Consider the following 19,375-nt stretch of genomic DNA (forward strand, 5'->3'; position numbering starts at 1 on the left):
TACCCGCGGACGGACGCTTATCAAAGTACTCCGCACCGAACCGCCGCCGGCCGGCTCACGGGCCGTGGAAATTTTCGATGTGCTGCGCCGCTCCATCTTAACGGGGGCACGCGTCAGGGGAAGGGGCGACTGCGCTGGGTTTCCCAGGTCTGAGTGGAACTCGGCTCGCGACCTACGACTCTACTGTTGCCCACAAAAAAAGCAACGCAACACGTAGACATCGCGGCATTCGTAGCTTTATCCGCTGCTTGAGAGAGTCGCCGCGTAATACAGCTGACTCGCAATTTTATGAGCACTTATTCGCCCCTAGGGTAACTTCTATCAAGCAGAACACTCCACAGGTACACAATTTGGGGCTGGGCAGTAACTGAAAGGAATCTACGTGCATATAGAATGACTTCCTGCAGTGTCTCCCACAGTGAAAATCAGGGGTTACGCTGTCCCAAAAACGCTCGACATGTACACACGTACTCCGCAAGCCATCATACGGTGCGTGGCGGAGGGTAGCAGGGAGCACTATTAGTCACTGCCTCCTCTGTTCCACTTGCAATTAGACGGAAGGAAAAACGACTGTCTATATGGCTTCGTACGAGTCCAATATCTCTGCTCTTATCCTCATGCTCCTTACGCGAACTGTAGTAGCGTCTTTCTGCAGTCAGCCTAAAATGCCGTTTCTCTGAATTTGCGCAATTGTGCTCCTCGAAAAGAACATCACCCTCGCTCCACTGATTCCCTTTTGAGTTTCAGAGCCATCTCCGTAACAATTGCAAGTTTTTCGGACCTACCGGTAGAAAATCTAGCAGCCCGTCTCTGAATTGCTTCGATGTGTTTCTTTAACCCAACCTGGAGCGGATCCCAAACGCTCTTAACAGTACTCAACAGTGGGTCGGATGAGTGCCCTAAACGCGGTCCCTGTTGCACATGAACCACACATTCCTAAAACTCTCCCAATACACCGAAGTCGACCATTCGCCTTCCCTACTACAATCCTTACCGTACTCATTCCATTTCGTATTGCTTTGCAATGTTAAGCGTAGATATTTAATCGACGGGACTGTTAGGAACCACACTATTAGTGCTGTTCTAGTACATTATGAGTTTGTTTTTTCTTACTTGTCTGCAATGACTTTCAGTTTTCTACATCTAAAGTTAGCTGCCATTCATCAGACCAATTGGAAATTCTTTCTGTCTTGTATCAAATGGTTCAAATGACTCTGAGCACTATGGGACTTAACATCTGTGGTCATCAGTCCCCTAGAACTTAGAACTACCTAAACCTAACTAACCTAAGGACATCACACACATCCGGACTGAGCGCCTAGAACCGCTAGACCACCGCGGCCGGCGTCTTGTATCATCCTACAGTCACTGAACGACGATACCTTCCCATACACCACACTCGCCGACTACTGCTTACTGTATCTCCGGATCATTTATGTGTACAGACAGTAACAGCGTTCCTATCACACTTCCCTAGCGCACTGGTGACGGTACCCTTCCTTTCCTATGATGAACACTCGTCGAGGACAACTGTTTTAAATACGATGGTTTTGGTCTCCGAAAGCACCTCAAAGTCCGCACAGTTTTACAATTTACTCTATCCACCAATCAGCCGCTTGAGTACACTTTCAGCCTGCCCGCTATTATGATGATTGGTCTGTGGGGCGCTCAACTGCGCGGTTATTAGCGCCCATAAAAATTCCCAACCTTTGCTCAGCCTAATCTCGCCACTGTCATGAATGATGATGAAATGATGAGGAAAACACAAACACCCAGTCATCACAAAGCAGGTGAAAATCCCTGACCCGTCGGGAATCGAACCCGGGACCCCGTACTCTGCCCGCTATATTGCCTATCTAAAAAATTCTGTCAAGACAGACTCACTCATACATGGAGAGAATATGACGTTCGAGGACGGCTATAGAGCTAAACATGTAACTGAAGGATTTTTCGTGTTTAAATGGATCCATTGCACTCTCTCATGTTTTTAGAGACGCGATGAACGTTAGCTAACGGCAAAGCTAACTGTCACTGCAAACCGAACATAACTAGAAGCAAGAACAATCTTTGTCTACTACACGAGGGGCGTCTTGCACTGACACCAGCAGAGCTCGTTACGCTGTTATTTCCGACATCAGTATCTGCTCGTCTTTCGTTGCGTTTATGTGCCAATCCCTTGTAAGGAATCAGCGCACGTGGAGACGTGACAGAATGGCAAAAAACAGCTATCGTATTAGATGCACCGATGACAACATGGTGAATGAAGTTATCCGATTTGTTGGTGTATCAACGCGGACTGCGAACATGTCTACAAGAAACTGCGTGCACTCGCACCCACATAGGACGTCGTAAGAACAGTGGTCGTAGAAATATGCTAACCGACAGGGACAGAGGAAGAGCGTCACGCCTTCTCAGTAACGGCTGATTTCATACCTGGTAGGAATTTCTGCTCTCCGTGATTTCACGCCCACTTCAAACCGTTTCCGACCGTTCATTGCGAAGGTAACTGCACGCCATGTGCATGTGGAGTCAGGTACTTCGCAAAAGTCCATTACTGACTGCGGCACTTAATGCGTATTTTCAGTGAGCCAAGCAATATAGAGACTGGACAATATGTGACTGGAGACGTGTGCTATGGTCCGACTATTCGCGAGTTGTCTCTTGAGATTATGCAGAGCTTCGAGTGCACTGAAGTTCAGGCCAGAGGCGGCTCTGTGGCGTTTTGGGAGTCCGTTCATTAAGATTAAGGCGGGCGTTACAAGGATGTTTATTTCAATTTTAACGTTGGCCGAAAGTAGCTTCTTCTTCTTCTTCTTCTTCTTCTTCTTCTTCACGCTTCTATTTTCGAAGGTGACTTCAGTCAAGTTCACAGGGCTGCACGCACACATTCCTAGATTAAAAAACGCCCAAGCGCTCAAAAAAAAAAAAAAAAAAAAAATTGGTGGCTATTTAGATCAGAGGAGGGAACGTAGCGAGCAACATCTCCTCAATCTGCTACGTCTACAGCGACGGTCGTCAAACTGCGGTCCCAGTCGAGTGTCCGTGCGGCTGCGGTTCACAGCCGCGTTTTATAATAATGTGCTCCTATCATCTAATAGTTGAATCCGGAAACTACAACTGACGTTAAGAGCTTCATTAACAAACAAAACTAATTACGGAAACAGTACTGTTTTAATTTGCGCTTCAATTTAATTGAAGTGGGTGAACTCGGCCGTGAGCTAAGTAAAGTTTGCCACTTGCGTCAGGGAGAGAGTGCTATGTAGCAAAGCCACTGCGAAGTTCAGAGAAGTGAGACGGGGGGTATTTTATTGTTCGTCTTGCAGTGCTGGCAAGTCACGAGCGTGCGCAACTAGCACCGATTAGGTACTACGGTGTGAATGTGAAACGGAAGTAACATGGGTTAGTCAATGCGCTTCATTGGAGCGGCCACCTTTAAATTTGGTACACATTTGTAATAAGTAATATAAAATCAAGTATGTTTTAATACAACGCAATTAGTAAAAGAAAAATGACTTCCCGTGCGGGGTAGCCGCGCGGTCTTAGGCGCCTTGTCACGGTCCGCGCACATAATTACCGGCCAATTTCTTTGACATCGATTTGTTGTAGAATCATGGAACATATTTTGTGTTCCGATACAATGACCTTTCTAGACCCTGAGAAGCTCATCTGCAGAAAACAGCACGGTTTTAGGAAACAGCGATCATGCGAGACACAGCTGGTCCTCTCTGTGCATGATATACAACAGGCTCTAGATACCGTCTCCCAGGATGATGCTATATTCCTCGACTTTCGAAAGGCGTTTGACTCAGTTCCGCACTGCCGCTTGCTCCAAAACGTGCGCGCTTACGGGCTATCCGATGACATATGCAGTGGAATAGAAAGTTTAACAGACACAGAGCAGTATGTCGTCCTGAATGGGGACACAACAGAAACAAGCGTAACATCAGGTGTGCACCAGGGCAGCGTAAAAGATCCGCTGCTTTTTACGATTTACATGAACGATCTGGTTGATGGTACTGACAGCGGCATTAGATTGTTTGCCGATGATGCTATACTCTGCAGAAAAGTAGTATCACACGAAAGTTGTGAACAAATCAATGAGGATTTGCAGAAAATAAATGCGTGGTGTAATACCTGGCAGTCACCTCGCAATATCAGGAAGTGTAACCTACTGCATATAACAAAGCGAAAATCCCCATTAATGTACGAGTACAAAATAAATGCCCAGTCTTTGGAAGCGGTAACATCCGTCAAGTATCTGGGTGTGACTATTCGAACAGATCTCAAATGGAATGATCAGATTACACAACTACGGGTAAGGCGAACGCTAGATTGCGGTTTATTGGTAGAATCCTGAAGCGATACAGTCCTTCAACAAAGCAAATTGCTTACAATACTTTAGTTCGTCCAGTCTTACAGTATTGTTCGTCTGTATGGGACATTTACCAGTTGGGTCTGATTCAAGCGATTGAAAAGGTCCAAAGAAGAGCGGCAAGATTCGTGACTGGTACATTCAGCCATCGCCAGAGCGTCACAGATCTCATAAAAAGTTTGAAGTGGGGCACACTTGCAGACAGACGACGTGCTAAACGGAAGGGGCTGCTCACTAAATTACAAAATCCGATCTTCGCCGAGGATGTAGAGCATTTATTATTACCACCAACTTTCAAATCGCGTAATGATCATCATTCAAAGATATGGGAAATAAGAGCTCGTACTGAGGCGTTCAGACAGTCTTTTCCCTCGAGCGATCAGCGAGTGGAACAGGGGGGAAGGGAGGGGGGGGGGGTGGATATGACTTTGGAGCGAATAGTGCCCTCCAGCACACCCCGCTTGGTGGCTAGCGGAGTATTTATGTAGATGTAGAAGTTACATTATTTAATACCGTCTCTGTTCTGCTATATTTGTCCTAATACGTTAAGTCCGACAGAAAACGGCTTGGTATTCTTTCAGATAATGGGGTTTGAATATACCCAGAAAATATGCCCGGAAATCACAGAAATAAACGTGGGAACCTGTTGCTATTGCATTGGCCACAGTACTCGCCTAGGGACGGAAAATTGGTAACTACGTAAACCTACAGAAATTGCTTGTAGTTCAAATACATTATCTTTTTCAATGAAAAATACTTGTTATGATACCTTACAGTATGTAGATTCTAAACGTATAAATGGTAAGGTATCAGTAACCATGATTTGGTGGAAATTGAATTTCTCTTCGAGTGGCCACTTTCTATACCTCCCCCCTTCCTATGCGTCCTGAAGTGTCGCCCTAAAACGGCTCTTAAGCAAAAAAGGCAAAAGACTACTGGTCTGCAGGATCTTATCATCAATGAGTGGTATTATAAGGGGTGTTCAAAAAGAAACGTGTCGGACGCATAATTACAGAAAGCAGTACCTGTATGTTAGAAGTATTTACCCTGGCTGTTGAAACACTTGTCCCCCTGTGACAAGGCGGTGAATGGCTGTCTCATAAAATTCGCGGATCTGCGATATTAAGCAGTTCCGCACGTACAACTGGACGTCGTCGTCCGAGGTGAATTGTTTGCTCCCTCAGAGCCTTTTTAATGGGGCCAAAAGTAGCGTAACCACAGGACGAGAGGTCCGGACTGTATGGAGGGTGGCCGAGAACCACCCATTTGAATTTCTGCACGAGTGCCGCGACTGTGTTGGCCGTATTAGGCTTTGCATTGTCATGGACCAAAATGACCCCCCGGGTGAGATTGCCTGATAGTTTTGACTTGAGCGCTTGGCGAAGTGTGGTCAATGTTTGCGAGTGACCGAGTGACGCTGGGCATTCACTGTTGTCCCAAGCTGCAGGAAGTGAATCAGAAGGGAGCCATCTTAGTCAAAGAAGAACGTCAGCAACCTTTCCTGCACTCGTGCATCTTCAGCTAGTTCTGTATAGTCACGTGGCGTGCACGCGTGCCCTCTAGCGACGGGCTGTGAACTTCCACGCTCTGATCGGAACCACGCCTTGTTACACACGCCACAATATTACCCTCCTGTCACTGGTTTGCGCGTTACAGACTACGGCTTGTTCCTTTTTAACGTCCCTTGTATATAGATATGGCATACCTGAACAAACCATGCTCAGACTTACTCGACGAATTGAAACTACTACCAAGGCAAGAAGAGGCTATATTATACGGTGGTGTCTCCGGGGGGGTTCTAATTTTTGGTCTAGTGTGCTCCAGTTTCTACGCATTTCGAGTGGGTCAGTAACCTCATTGTTATACAGTATTTCTGGAAGAAGATGATTGCTCCCATGACGCACTATCGTAAGAATGGTAACTAGAATTCTTCACCTTTAAGGCAAGTGTGACAAAACTCAGACGTAGCGTTTATGGAACACATTTCTCGCATTGGTATATGGAAACTACGAGAAGTACCAAGGAACGATCTGATTTTTTCGCTACTTCCTCGGTGGTCTAAGTGACGCGATAAATGTTGCAGACGCGCAGGCCTTAACTGGCGAACGCCGCCCACATTCTCGCGGGCACAGGGTACAGAGGAGGGGGGGCTGGGGTCGAAGGGCGCGTTTCACAAGACGGCCCGCGTGTTTCGCGTCGGCCCCGCGCCTGCCCCTCAGTTCGCCATTCAGCTGGACTCTTCGATGGCCGCGCCTCCTGGTCAGTGTGTGTAGAGAGGCGCTGGCGTTAGTACAGTAGCAGAGTCAGAGTCCAGCGACCGCTGCACAACAGGAGAACGCGTCACCCGCCGCGGGTGCTATGCTGCCGAGTCCGACGCATACCAGCTGCACTCTACGCTTAAGGCAAACGGGATCCGACCTATCTCCCACGAACGAGGTGAGTCAATCTACGAGTTCCTAGCAGGTGATGAAATCAAGTCAACTGCGATCAACAATGTAGATTGGCTATTTTTTCCTAAATATCCTAAATCAAGGCAAACAATTAGCGACTACATACGGAGCGTTCCAGGTTAGCTACAGGTCTTTTTATAGTAAGACCAGGCTACATTTCAAAGATCCGTAGGAAATCAAAGGGAGACAGTAGTGGGAACGACTAGGGCAGGGTTATAGCCTATCCCCATGTCTTTCAATAAGTATGAGAGGCGTTCTACAAGGAAAAAAAAATTACATTTTCCCCCTCCCCGTCACCCGCGAACTGCTTCGCGCGGAGTACATCCTTCATTGGGCAAAAAGACGCGAGCGGACTGTAGGGCGGATGAGGAAGAACAGTCCAATGAAGTTCTGTGAGCCCCTCTCCGGTGCACAGATCTGAGTGAGGCATTGCTTTATCATGGAGAACATGGAGTTTCCATTTTTGTGGCGACGATAACACTGAAGTCGTTTCTGCAGTTTCCTGAGGGTAGCACAATGCACTTCAGAGTCGATTGTTGCATCATGAGGGAGAACATCAAATAGAATAGCCGCTTCAGATTCCCAGAAGACCACAGATGGTCCTTCGTTGCTCTTTATGGTCTTCTGTTAGGCAGCGAGGAACCCAGCTGTCACACACCTTTGAATACCCCGACTGGTGGACTGGTGTGTCATCACTGCCAACAGAAACTCTCATTGAGCAGCGAGGTGTTTGTCATCCGTCGATCACCTCGAATGGAAGTGTCCGCACGTTCCAACACTGCACGAGTCACAGCTATGTGCGGCCGGCCGGCACGCGGGTGATCGGATAGGTTTGCGATGATAAGCGCCTCGCCCAACGACTCATTGAGCTTTTGTTCACTGCCAGGTCTCCGTATACATTCTGCAAGTGCCTACGAAAGTATACGATTCTCTGGTTTTCAGCCAAAAGAACGCACCTCCTTTATAGACCCTATTTTTAAGGCTACGTAGAATTCTGCCATGTATGAGAATTTCTTGAAACTATAAGTGGTGAAGCGGGAATATTCCAAAAAGTCCCACAACAAATTCCACATTTTTTTCAACCGAAACTGTGTCGCATTACTTATTTAATGCCCCTCGTACATGAAATAGAGAGTAGCGGCAAAGGGAGTGGGTTGTAGCCTATCCCTCAGGTTTTTCAGCAAATGCATTGAACAAGCAGTAAAAGCAATCAACGGAAAAAGGAAACCCGTCTGTCATGATTGGCCGGGAGGCAAGGAGGGGCAGGTTCAGCCCCTTAATTGCAAAGATTTTTTCTATTCTTCTCGCACACTGGCACTTCCTCCGTGAAGTGTTAAGAGTCTTGTGTTAAGTATACCTGATACGTCTTAATGGAGAGAGAGAGAGAGAGAGAGAGAGAGAGAGAGAGAGAGAGAGTTGAACCCGGTACCGGTACATATCCAATTCCTATCTAATAGCACCAAGGGGAGCCTAGCTTAGCGTCCTCGCCAAGCGAACGGATCATCAACAACATTGTCGCGTGCCCTCTACTCGAAGAGGCACTGAGAAGATATTTGGAATTTAGTCCAGGAAATTGGCGCAGAGTCTGGTGATCAGAAACTTTACGCTACAACCCCTCCTCCCCTTCGCCGAAAAGCAGCCAACAGCGCCTGACGTACCCAGGCGGTTACCCACCTAAGTACGGCAACAACAGCGTTCCTTGACTTCGGTTATCTCACAGGAACCGGTGGGTTCAACGAGGCAAGGTCTTCGGCGGAGACCAAAAGGAATTAAGGGAATTAAAGACCAGAATGAAGTATAATCTTTAAGGTCTGTGATGACGTTGCAATTCTTTCAGAGACGTTAAGAGTCGTACCGAAAGTGTTAGTTATGTCTTGATAAACTGCTACAAAATGAACAGTAAAATTAAATCCCTAGTCGAATCAAGTCAATTAATGACTGCGGTAATTTGATTAGGAAATAAGATACAAAGTAGTAGGAATTTTTACTATTTGGGCAACAAAATAACACACTCGCAGGAGTGCAGATTTAAGATACAGATTAGCGATAGCACGAAAAGCTTTCATGAAGAAGAGTAGATAACACCGAACATAAATTTAAGATTCATCAAGTATGTTCTGTAAGTATTTTTTCCAATATGGAAGTCGAACGGACAATCAACAACACGGGCAACGTAATATAAGCTTCTGAAATGTTACACAGTGATATTTTATGTTTTTCTATTAGTTGCAAAGATCCCATAACTAATGCAGAAGTAATGAATGGAATCGAGGAAGAAGTAAATTTATAGCACAACTGGACTAAACGTGTAGTTAAGTTGATACGACATCCCAAGGCATAAACGACAAATTAATTTTGTAATAAAGCGAAGTTTAAGCAGCAAAAATTGTAGAGGGAAGTACAACTGAAGGACGAAACAGATTACCAAAATTAATTAATTACTTTTACTTTCAGACAGCACTGACCCGTCAGTCATCATCTACAAATTACACTATAGGGGGGTAGTCAAGTTACGTTTTAAATAGGACCTCATATATGCTATTTTATTATATTAATTTACGATCACATTAGTGCAGTCATCGGCTAAAAATGTGCGTTGTTCTAACCATGTTATGTACTTCATTTTCGTAGCGGTATTCAATGTTTTATGGGACAAAATTAAAACGAATGTGGCGATGAGCAGTAGAATGGGGAATTGCGAATTTATACAAAAAATATGGCCAACATAAAGAAGATACAAACCGTAGATTGCCCCAGAAGACTTGCTGGAAGAAAAATCCTTACTGCTATGAAGCCCTGGCACGAAACTGAACATAAAGCTCCTAAAAATGTACGTCTAAAGCTTGAGAGTGAACATTTTGTTCCTAGAAATTGTTGAAAGTTAAGTTACCATATCAAATACGAATTAAAAAATTGGTAATAGGAATAATACGGAAGTAATAAAATTATAGAAAACGAACGTCAAAAAGCAGGTGCAAGTCAATTCGGTATCCACTACTGCATCTATATATAACTATCACTGCAAGGGACCTATAAAATTTAAAATTTTGAAATAGAGATCGAGGATCCTCGTTCTAACGGCTACGTGTAATTGTCGAGATCAGCACAAGAACGTGTCGAGATCAGCAAAAGAACGGAGAGACGGAGGGGGGCACCTGACATCAAACCTTTGAAAATTTACATTAAGAAGACGGTCAGATGTTCGTAAGAAACGTCAAACAAGCCCTGTTATTCACATCACATACGACATTTCACCAATTATTCGAAGTATGAATGGTCGCACTAACCCCTCTGCGACCGATTGGAATGTTTGCGAGACGGGGAGGGAGTTGACCCTCGTCTCTGCCTTTCGCGATTAACTATCTGACAGTGGGACTGTCTCAGAACGCCTCAAAGTCTACTGTAAAACCGATCTGTCAACGCGAAAGTCATTCTACGGAATGTTACGTGGTGCATTCAAGTTCTAAGGCCTCCGATTTTTTTCTCCGTACTGGAAAGAGATAGAAACATGCTCATTGTTTTAAAATGAGGCCGCGTTCATTGTCAATACGTCCCAGAGATGCTAGCGGCGAGAATGAGAACTGTTTTAAATACTTAAAATGGCGACGTTTTCTTTACTTGAACAGCGTGCAATCATTCGTTTTCTGAATTTGCGTGGTGTGAAACCAATTGAAATTCATCGACAGTTGAAGGAGACATGTGGTGATGGAGTTATGGATGTGTCGAAAGTGCGTTCGTGGATGCGACAGTTTAATGAAGGCAGAACATCGTGTGACAACAAACAGAAACCACCTCGGGCTCGCACAAGCCGGTCTGACGACATGATCGAGAAAGCGAAGAGAATTGTTTTGGGGGATCGCCGAATGACTGTTGAGCAGATCGCCTCCAGAGTTGGCATTTCTGTGGGTTCTGTGCACACAATCATGCATGACGACCTGAAAATGCGAAATGTGTCATCCAGGTGGGAGCCACGAATGCTGACGGAGAACCACATGGCTGCCCATGTGGCATGTTGCCAAGCAATGTTGACGCGCAACGACAGCATGAATGGGACTTTCTTTTCGTCGGTTGTGACAATGGATGAGACGCGGATGCCAAAGCGCCAGTCAGCTCAATGGAAGAACACAGATTCACCGCCACCAAAAAAATTTCGGGTAACCGCCAGTGCTGAAAAGATGATGGTGTCCATGTTCTGGGACAGCGAGGGAGTAATCCTTACCCATTGCGTTCCAAAGGGCACTACGGTAACAGGTGCATCCTACAAAAATGTTTTGAAGAACAAATTCCTTCCTGCACTGCAACAAAAACGTCCGGGAAGGGCTGCGCTTGTCCTGTTTCACCAAGACAACGCACCCGCACATAGAGCTAACGTTACGCAACAGTTTCTTCGTGATAACTTTGAAGTGTTCCTCATGCTCCCTACTCACCTGACCTGGCTCCTAGTGACTTTTGGCTTTTTCCAACAATGGAAGACACTCTCCGTGGCCGCACATTCACCAGCCGTGCTGCTATTGCCTCAGCGATTTTCCAGTGGTCAAAACAGACTCCTAAAGAAGCCTTCGCCGCTGCCATGGAATCATGGCATCAGCGTTGTGAAAAATGTGTACGTCTGCAGGGCGATTACGTCGAGAAGTAAAGCCAGTTTCATCGATTTTGGGTGAGTAGTTAATTAGAAAAAAAATCGGAGGCCTTAGAGCCTGAATGCACCTCGTATTGTGCCCTGAAGCGACCATTTTGTAGTATGGCGGAGGTACCCCTGAGGATTACCTCGGACTGGACAAGATGTGTGTTTGATGTAGTCAGAGTTTTCCTTCCGGATGAAAAAATGGCTCTGAGCACTATGGGACTTAACTTCCGTGGTCATCAGCCCCTAGAACTTGGAACAACTAAAATCTAACTAACAAAGGCATCACACACATCCATGTCCGAGGCAGGATTCGAACCTGCGATCGTAGTGGTCGCGCGGTTCCAGACTGTAGCGCCTAGTTTTCCGGATCATCCTGGCCAGAAACAAGGTATTGAAATGCGCTCTGGCCAGCAAGTTGCTGAAGACGGTTCGAATCTGGCCTGCTGGGATTGCTGCAATGTCATTCGAAATGTTCTTTTGCAGTTCTTTAAGACTATGAGGGTTGGTGGGATACACCTTAGATTTGAGGGCTCCCCAAACAAATTAATCGCACACTGACAGACAGGTGACCTGGGTAGCCAGCCAACTAGAGCCGCGACAGGACTGACTTCGGCTAACAACTCTCAGGAGTGAAGATTGTCTAAATGTGCTCCACGGTTCGGCGACTCTATGGGCAGCTGCTCCATCCAATTGGAAGGAACTGTAGGTCTTTTCCTGCACCGTTAATGCTCCCACAAATTCACGTCCAACCGTATACACTCGTCCGGGCCACCCCGCGGATAGCGTCTGAGTTGCAACAAACTGCCGCTAATTACAGGTTTACGAAGAGTAAACTTCTAAGGTCGTCAGTCTCCTATTCATTCCCCAGGACGGAATCAGTGCTCCCCAAAGGTCTGCGTCTAGATTAAATTTTATGTGAGATTGCTAGGAAAAGTTCTGAACGTTCATGTAACGTATAGCAGAGGCGAGGCGTGGGTACGATCCAATATTCACTTAGTGGGATGTAGGAAATCACATCCAAGCTCTCGTCGTCAATTGGCAGGGCGGATTAGAACCGGGGCCGGTGCGCCTTCCTCTTTCGGAAGCGGGCGGTTTAACAGCTGCCATAACAATGAAACAGCCTAACCTTCTCAGGTTTTGGAAAATATCGTTCAGCACGCTTGACGAATAGTCACGTGTTATTAAAGTCCAATAACCAAATTGGGAATTTCATTAGAAAAAAAATTGCATGTTAAAACACGCATCGCTTACTGCCTAATACTCCACTCAACATGTAAAGTCCCGTGAGCCAGAAACTTCCGAGAATACCTAGTCGAACTTTGTCATAAACGACGGGCGACCTCACGAAGGATATCACTTGTCAACCTGCAAACCAAGCACTGATAACGCTGTGCAGAGTCAACCCGAAACCGACGCTGGTGCTTCGCGAAAGTACGGCAACGAATCAAGAGATAATACATTTTTCTCGTCGTGTTTGGCAGCGGAGCTTGGGTTGTAACCTCAGTGGAACAATCTAGATCAACAACCGCGCTACTAACGAGATTGCAAATGCTGCAAACATTGCACCAAACGAAACCGTAACATATTTAAGACACTACCGAGTAAATTCCTAATAATGCAATGCTCTCCTACTCTTTAAGAACAAAGGCGGTGATTCGGCATTGGAAACGCTGTTCTTCCAGCCTGAATCAATAGTGTTATCACAAAAACCGTATTCTACTGTTACGTAACAGAATTCCCAGCTGTGAAATAACAAAAAAATATCTACGACTGGCTGAACAAAAACTGTGTGACATTATAACACTGTCTTTAGATGGCGGCAGAATCAGGTCAATACTCTTACAGAAAACTTATCGCCGGCCGTCTAGATAACTCCCGAGATGAACTCTCATACTTAAGAGTGCAGCCATTACGTCAGTCATATTGGATGTCTTTCTAGATCAGAAGTTCAATGGAATAAAAAAGAGTGCACAACTTTTCCAAATGTTAATGGTGTTCCAATTAAGAGCTCTCAGCTGACATTCTAGCGTTACGAAAGCGATACAATGAGCTTCTGCATAACATCTGTTATATTCATTGTCAGTTCCATTTCACATCTGGCTCAATAATGAGGAGACAGTACCAGACCGAAGTATAAAGCTAAGCAGTTCGAAACCAATATTACAGAAGGAGTATTTCCCGAAGGCTTCTCTCATTATCCGTGAAAAGCGAGACTCTTGAAATCAAGTGCCCATTCGAGACAGATTTACTCTGCCAGTAAGTTTCTTAAGTACGTGCAATTTATCTGCGTCGTGAAACTTGAAAGTAGCTTCGGGTGAATCCCATGGGAGTTTATAGATGTGTTACTGTTCACGATATATATAAATTATCTGGCGTAGCAGATTATCTGGATTAGCAGTTTATCCTCAAAATAGCTTACTAAATATAAACAGGCGGAAAGATTCAGTATTGGTCGATAGCAATACTGGCGGTAAGTTTCTAGAAACAACAAAAACCGTAGAATGTTTTGGAGTATCGTCACAAAGCAGAACGACCTCGGAAAACTTGTACGAAAAGCAGAAGTTAGGATAAGATTCACTGGAACAACTCTGACGAAATACAATTCATGCAGGAAAGAAGTGGCTTAAAAAACACGAGTTCGATTGAGTCTTTATTATCGCCCGCCAGCCTGCTCTTAAGGAAGGCAAGTCTTCAGATGTAAAAGTAGATTCGGTCGTGCCCTAAGAGCGTGTCATCGGGCCATTACTGTTAAACATATACAAAAAAAATAGTGGATAACGTTGGAAGTTCCACAAAGCTTTTCGCAGATGACACTTGTGTCCAGAGAAGGCCCAACGCTACAAAATTCTAATTAAATGCAGGAAAGCCTCCAGAGAATAGACTCTTGGTACAGGGACTAGCAGCTTTCCTTAAAAAGCTATAAAGCATTAAGCATAGATAGACGGAAAGGCTCATTATTGTGATTACACAATTGCCAAACAATCGGTAGTAAGTCACATCCTTTCAATGTCTAGGAGAACATGTAAGAAGGAATTTGAAGTGGAACAACCACATAATACGAATTGTAGGTAAGGTAGATGCCATGCTAAGGTTCATTGATAGTCTTCAGCGAGTTAGTCCATCTACGAAGGAGTACCTTACAAAACCCTAGTTTGAATAATGTTTGAGTACTGTTCATCAGTTGGGTTCTCACCAGATATGTACCAACGAAGAGCACCGAATTTCGTCACGCATTCATTAGCCGGCGCGAAAGCGGTACGGAGAACCTTATCTAAATCCAGTGGCAGACTATAAGACAGACAATGTGCATCATGGTTTGGTTTACTTGTAAAAATTTAGATACCCTACGTTTCTAGGAGAATCGATTAGTAAGTTGCTTCCTCCTATGTGTGTGCCGCGAAAAAGACCATGACTATAAAAAAAGACATATACAGGAGGCTTACCAAGTCACCTTTACCGCTCACCATTCACGACTTTAATAGGAAAGTGGAGGAGGGCAGTGATGCATGAAGTAACCTCCGCCACGCATTTACGCTGGATCACGGATTTCAGGATGACTTAACATTTAATAACCTCCGAAGCGTTGTAGATGACACAGAGACAAGTCATTTACTGCAAGATATACGGAGGTCAGAAATGTAGGGAAATACCTCAACAGTGGATCAGAAGTGTTGAACATGTGAAGTCAGCAGATGGTGTACCTCGTCGCATGTGTAGCGGTTGAGCCTATTGCTCCGTCGCAGCTCATCATTCCAACCCAATTCAAGTATTCACATCTGTGTGGCTCTCAATCCCCATGCCGGACTTCAGCGTGTAGGGCACATGTCCGCCTGGTATGCAGTATCTTTTCCATGACGTTAGACAACTGTTTGCTAATACAGAGAAGATTTATTATTTTATTTAACTGTCTCGTGGTGTCCTCTGGTTTATCGCAAAGCACGGTGCCGTACAACAAAAACTTACCGTATTGCATCACACGTAAATGAGTATAACCTTCTGTCCTCTAAACAAAAACAAAAAGGGGACAAAAGGAAAGAAACACAAAATTCTTTATAACGTCTACGTTTACAACAGATGAAATGTATTCGACATTTGCACTGTTTTCTCTAATTTCACCGTCACACACAAGCCCGATCGCTTCACGTGCGGCGAGGTACTTCACGTGGTCGTGTCACATGTTCAACATTTCTCTTTTTTTTCGGGTATTTTCCGATATTTGTGACCCCATGTGGCTTACATCAAATGACTTGTCTCGGCGTCATCTACACCGCTTCGGAGGTTTTTAAACGTTAGTAAGAATCACTCTGTATCGGGTGTCCATCGGACGTTCCCTAATGCAAAATTAAATATCTCGAAAACAAAGACTTATAGACGAGTGCAAAGAACTGTATGTTTGTTGTGAAAGCTGTAAGAAGTTTATACAATAATTTCGGGATAGTTCTCAAAGCTGCTAACAGATGGAACTGTAATCGCGATACGTAATGCCTGTAAATAGGACACCGCAGCTCAGTACGATGTTCCACCGTTGAAACGTCAAAGGAGGTTTAAGTACCTAAGGAAGAGGTTGAAATTATGTATTCCATGACCAACAAGCTGCTCTGTTTCTGGACTGCTACAGCTTAGAATACAGTCATACGGTAACAAGACGCAGCTTCCAAATAGGATTTAATGTTCCAGTGTAAAAACGACTCGCAAGCTCTTCGTCAAATTCTAACGAACACGCAGTTTGGCTGATGATCTAGCGGGGAATGTAGGCCATAGACAAACTGTGGTTTCTACTGAAAATGTTGCCATGGTTTCTAGGAATATTTAGCAAAATACAAGGAAATTCATTTGCTGCAGAGATTGGTTTGAAACATTCCAGCACGCATAAACTACCGAGACAGAGCCTACACATGTTTTCGTTCAAAACCCAAAGTCAACTGTACAACCTATGCGACAGAGGGCCGGCTTTGCAAATCAGATCAATGATCAATAATGAAGGATATTATGTTGGTTGAATCTGGTTCACAGATAAAGCACACTTCCAAACGGACGAAACCGTGAATAAACAAAACTGTCGACTCTGGGGTTCCGAAAATGCCCATTTGTGTGACGCGAAATCAGTCTATTCTACCAACGTTAGTCTTCGGCTGCCGTATTCAGCAGAGGCATTATTGGCCTTTTTTCAAACGGGAAACGATCACTAGTGAACGTTACCTTGCAATTTTGGAACAATTTGTCGCCATACGGCTGGTGTTGGAGGATCGACCCAGGCACCGAGTGGTTCTCTAAGACGGGGCCAGACCACATCGCACCGAACAGGAGTTTCGCTTTCTTTATGATTACTTCGAGAACAGAGTCACCGCGTTGGGTTATTATAAATTTTATAGAGCAGGGACGGATTGGTCTCCGTATTCACCTAACCTGACTTCTTCCGACTACTTACTGTTGGGCACATTGAAAGATACTAACGCTGGACGAGCTTGAATCGGTGGTCCATCGCGCATATAAATCAATTTTCATTGACACACTACAGGATGTGATGGAAAATTTCATCGCTCGTTTTTTCTACCTCCATAATTTCTAAAAGATTGTAATCTTATTGCAAAGACTGACTGCAGAGGACTTGTTTAATTATGCACAAACATTCTATACGAGCAGCACAGCTTACAGCAACGTCTGTTTTCAGCTTTCCAAATTACTTCGAAACTTCTCTATAACTTCTGTGTAAAATTCTTTTAGTTTTCACAGTATACATGTTGCTCTCGTCTATCGATCTTAGTTTTCGAGATATTTAATTCGGAAATCAAAAATCCTTTGCTGGACAAGCCGTAGATCTAGCAGCAAAAAGTGACTTGCGTGTAACAACTACGATTATTATATAGTACAGAATACTTGCGATAGAGTCTCTGACTAAATCAACGATCAACAGAAACGAAAATAAGTTGAACGTCCGTGAAACACATTGCAGATAGTTGTTCATATTATTTCATCAAATGTGAAAGACCCGCTCCGTTTGTGAGCCATGTCATTTCCCGGCCTTATAACACTTTTTTATTTACTCGTGTGTTTCTGCAGGCATGGTTCAGCAATCTCTCATCAGTAAGGTCACCACACACGGAGCCTGTCTCATACTTGATACAGACGGGGCAAGGACACGGCCGTGGCTGCGTGCTGCGAACCATCCTGACATTTGCACAGACTGTTTTGTGCAGGCAATAGAGGACGGGAAAACTAGCAAGCGTGGAACATAATTCCTCGCGTAGCCCTACTTTACTGGAGAATAGTGTTACAACCTCGACAACTCGCTCGTTACTTGGCCTTCTCCACGACTGGGGAAGAGCAGAAGCAACGCGAATGGAATGGGAATGAAAACCGATAATATCGATACGATGACCCCTTTGCCGTCGACCGCACAGTGGCTTGTGGAGTATACAAATAAATCACCAAAAACTTGCACCGCGAATATTGGTGAGCGGTTTTCACCGAATGGATTAATAGTCAGGTGTTCGTATCGTTAGCCAATCAACATACTGCAATTATACTTAGAAAGTATTATTTGTACAAACATACACATTTTAAATGGAACGATGCCTATTGACATCAACAAACTAAAAGTAAGGCAAATTAGAATGTCAGTGCTGTTTGTTGAAAGATTCTAGTGCAAGTCGTTTACGAACTATCGTATTTTGAAAAGTTCGCACAACGACGCTTGTATAATATCTGTGGTAGTACACACTAAAGAACAACACAAACGTATACAATAGTTACGTGGATTCTGACCAGTAGAGAGACAAATGACCATCACAGTTTGTGTTCAGAACGACCACCGATATCGGCAACATACGCTTCCAATCTGGTATGTATCTACACCGATACTTATTTGCGCCATTCAAACTGAGTAATTGCTAGGTATGATATGTTTGCTCACAGTGTGCTTGTGTGTTTCTCGAGTGCATTGCGACTTGCTAGCCAGTCATGTATCTTGTTAAGTAATGAAGCCACATTTACCAATCATTGCCAGGTAAATCACCGATACATGACTACCGGTCTGTTGACAGTCCCCGTTGGCTTCAGCATTCAGAACGTCTGCGTTCACGGAGTGTAAATATGAGGTATGGGATAGTGAACAGTCAGTTCAGATGTCCGTTTTGCAGACACACAACACCGAACGAGCACAAATATCGCAGCCTCCTAACAGACCATCTTCCACGAATGCTAGAAGACGTTCCTCTGCAGACAAGGAGGAATCTGTGGTACACCGAGTGAGGTGGCGCAATGGTTAGCACAATGGACTCGCATTCGGGAGGACGACGGTTCAATCCCGTCTCCAGCCATCCTGATTTAGGTTTTCCGTGATTTCCCTAAATCGTTTCAGACAAATGCCGGGATGGTTCCTTTGAAAGGGCACGGCCGATTTCCTTCCCCATCCTTCCCTAACCCGAGCTTGTATTCCGTCTCTAATGACCTCGTTGTCGACGAGACACTTAAAAAAACACTAACCTAACCTAATCTGTGGTACCAACACGATGGCTGTCCAGCCCATAGTGCACGAAGTACTATAACATGTCTTTACGAATTGTTTCCAAATAGTTGGATTGGATACAGATGACCTGTACCTAATTTTAGCACGTGAGCAGCAGTCGCAGATTTGACAGCTTTCATCAAAATTTGAATCACACACAAGTAAAGTAAATGCCTGTACTTGAGTTTAGGCCGGAATTGCAGTGACGAAATGGGAAAGCTAAAAACTTCAAAAAATCGTTAAATCTAAAATGCAGTTCTAGTCTTAAAATCAAAACTCGTTTACGTAGATTCGACTTTAGTTTGTATTCCGAAAGACCATCTTCGTCAATTCATGAAATATACCATCACAGACTCGTTAATTGATGCCAGCGCTCCTTTCCTTAAGGCCCTAATGGAACCTTCCTCCTTATTCCTTCC

At 44.6% G+C, this 19,375-nt stretch overlaps 2 protein-coding genes across 10 annotated transcripts in view; one reads left to right on the forward strand and one right to left on the reverse strand.

The window, feature by feature from the left end:
- LOC126355996 (DNA ligase 3) overlaps positions 1–19,375 on the reverse strand; it is a 538,466-nt gene that overhangs the window by 423,636 nt on the left and 95,455 nt on the right. The gene's annotated exons all lie outside the window — the stretch shown is intronic.
- The window catches only part of LOC126356001 (uncharacterized), a 241,695-nt gene that overhangs the window by 159,695 nt on the left and 62,625 nt on the right, over positions 1–19,375 (forward strand). The window contains exon 1 of one of the 3 annotated variants that reach the window (XM_050006641.1): positions 6,487–6,808. The exons of the other annotated variants lie outside the window; for them this stretch is intronic. The gene's annotated coding sequence lies outside the window, so the exon portion shown is untranslated. Of the gene's footprint in view, positions 1–6,486; positions 6,809–19,375 lie in introns of those variants that run through there. 3 annotated transcript variants of the gene reach the window in all.

Source organism: Schistocerca gregaria, chromosome 3, assembly GCF_023897955.1.
Source record: "Schistocerca gregaria isolate iqSchGreg1 chromosome 3, iqSchGreg1.2, whole genome shotgun sequence".
NCBI classification, from domain to species: Eukaryota; Metazoa; Arthropoda; class Insecta; order Orthoptera; family Acrididae; genus Schistocerca; species Schistocerca gregaria.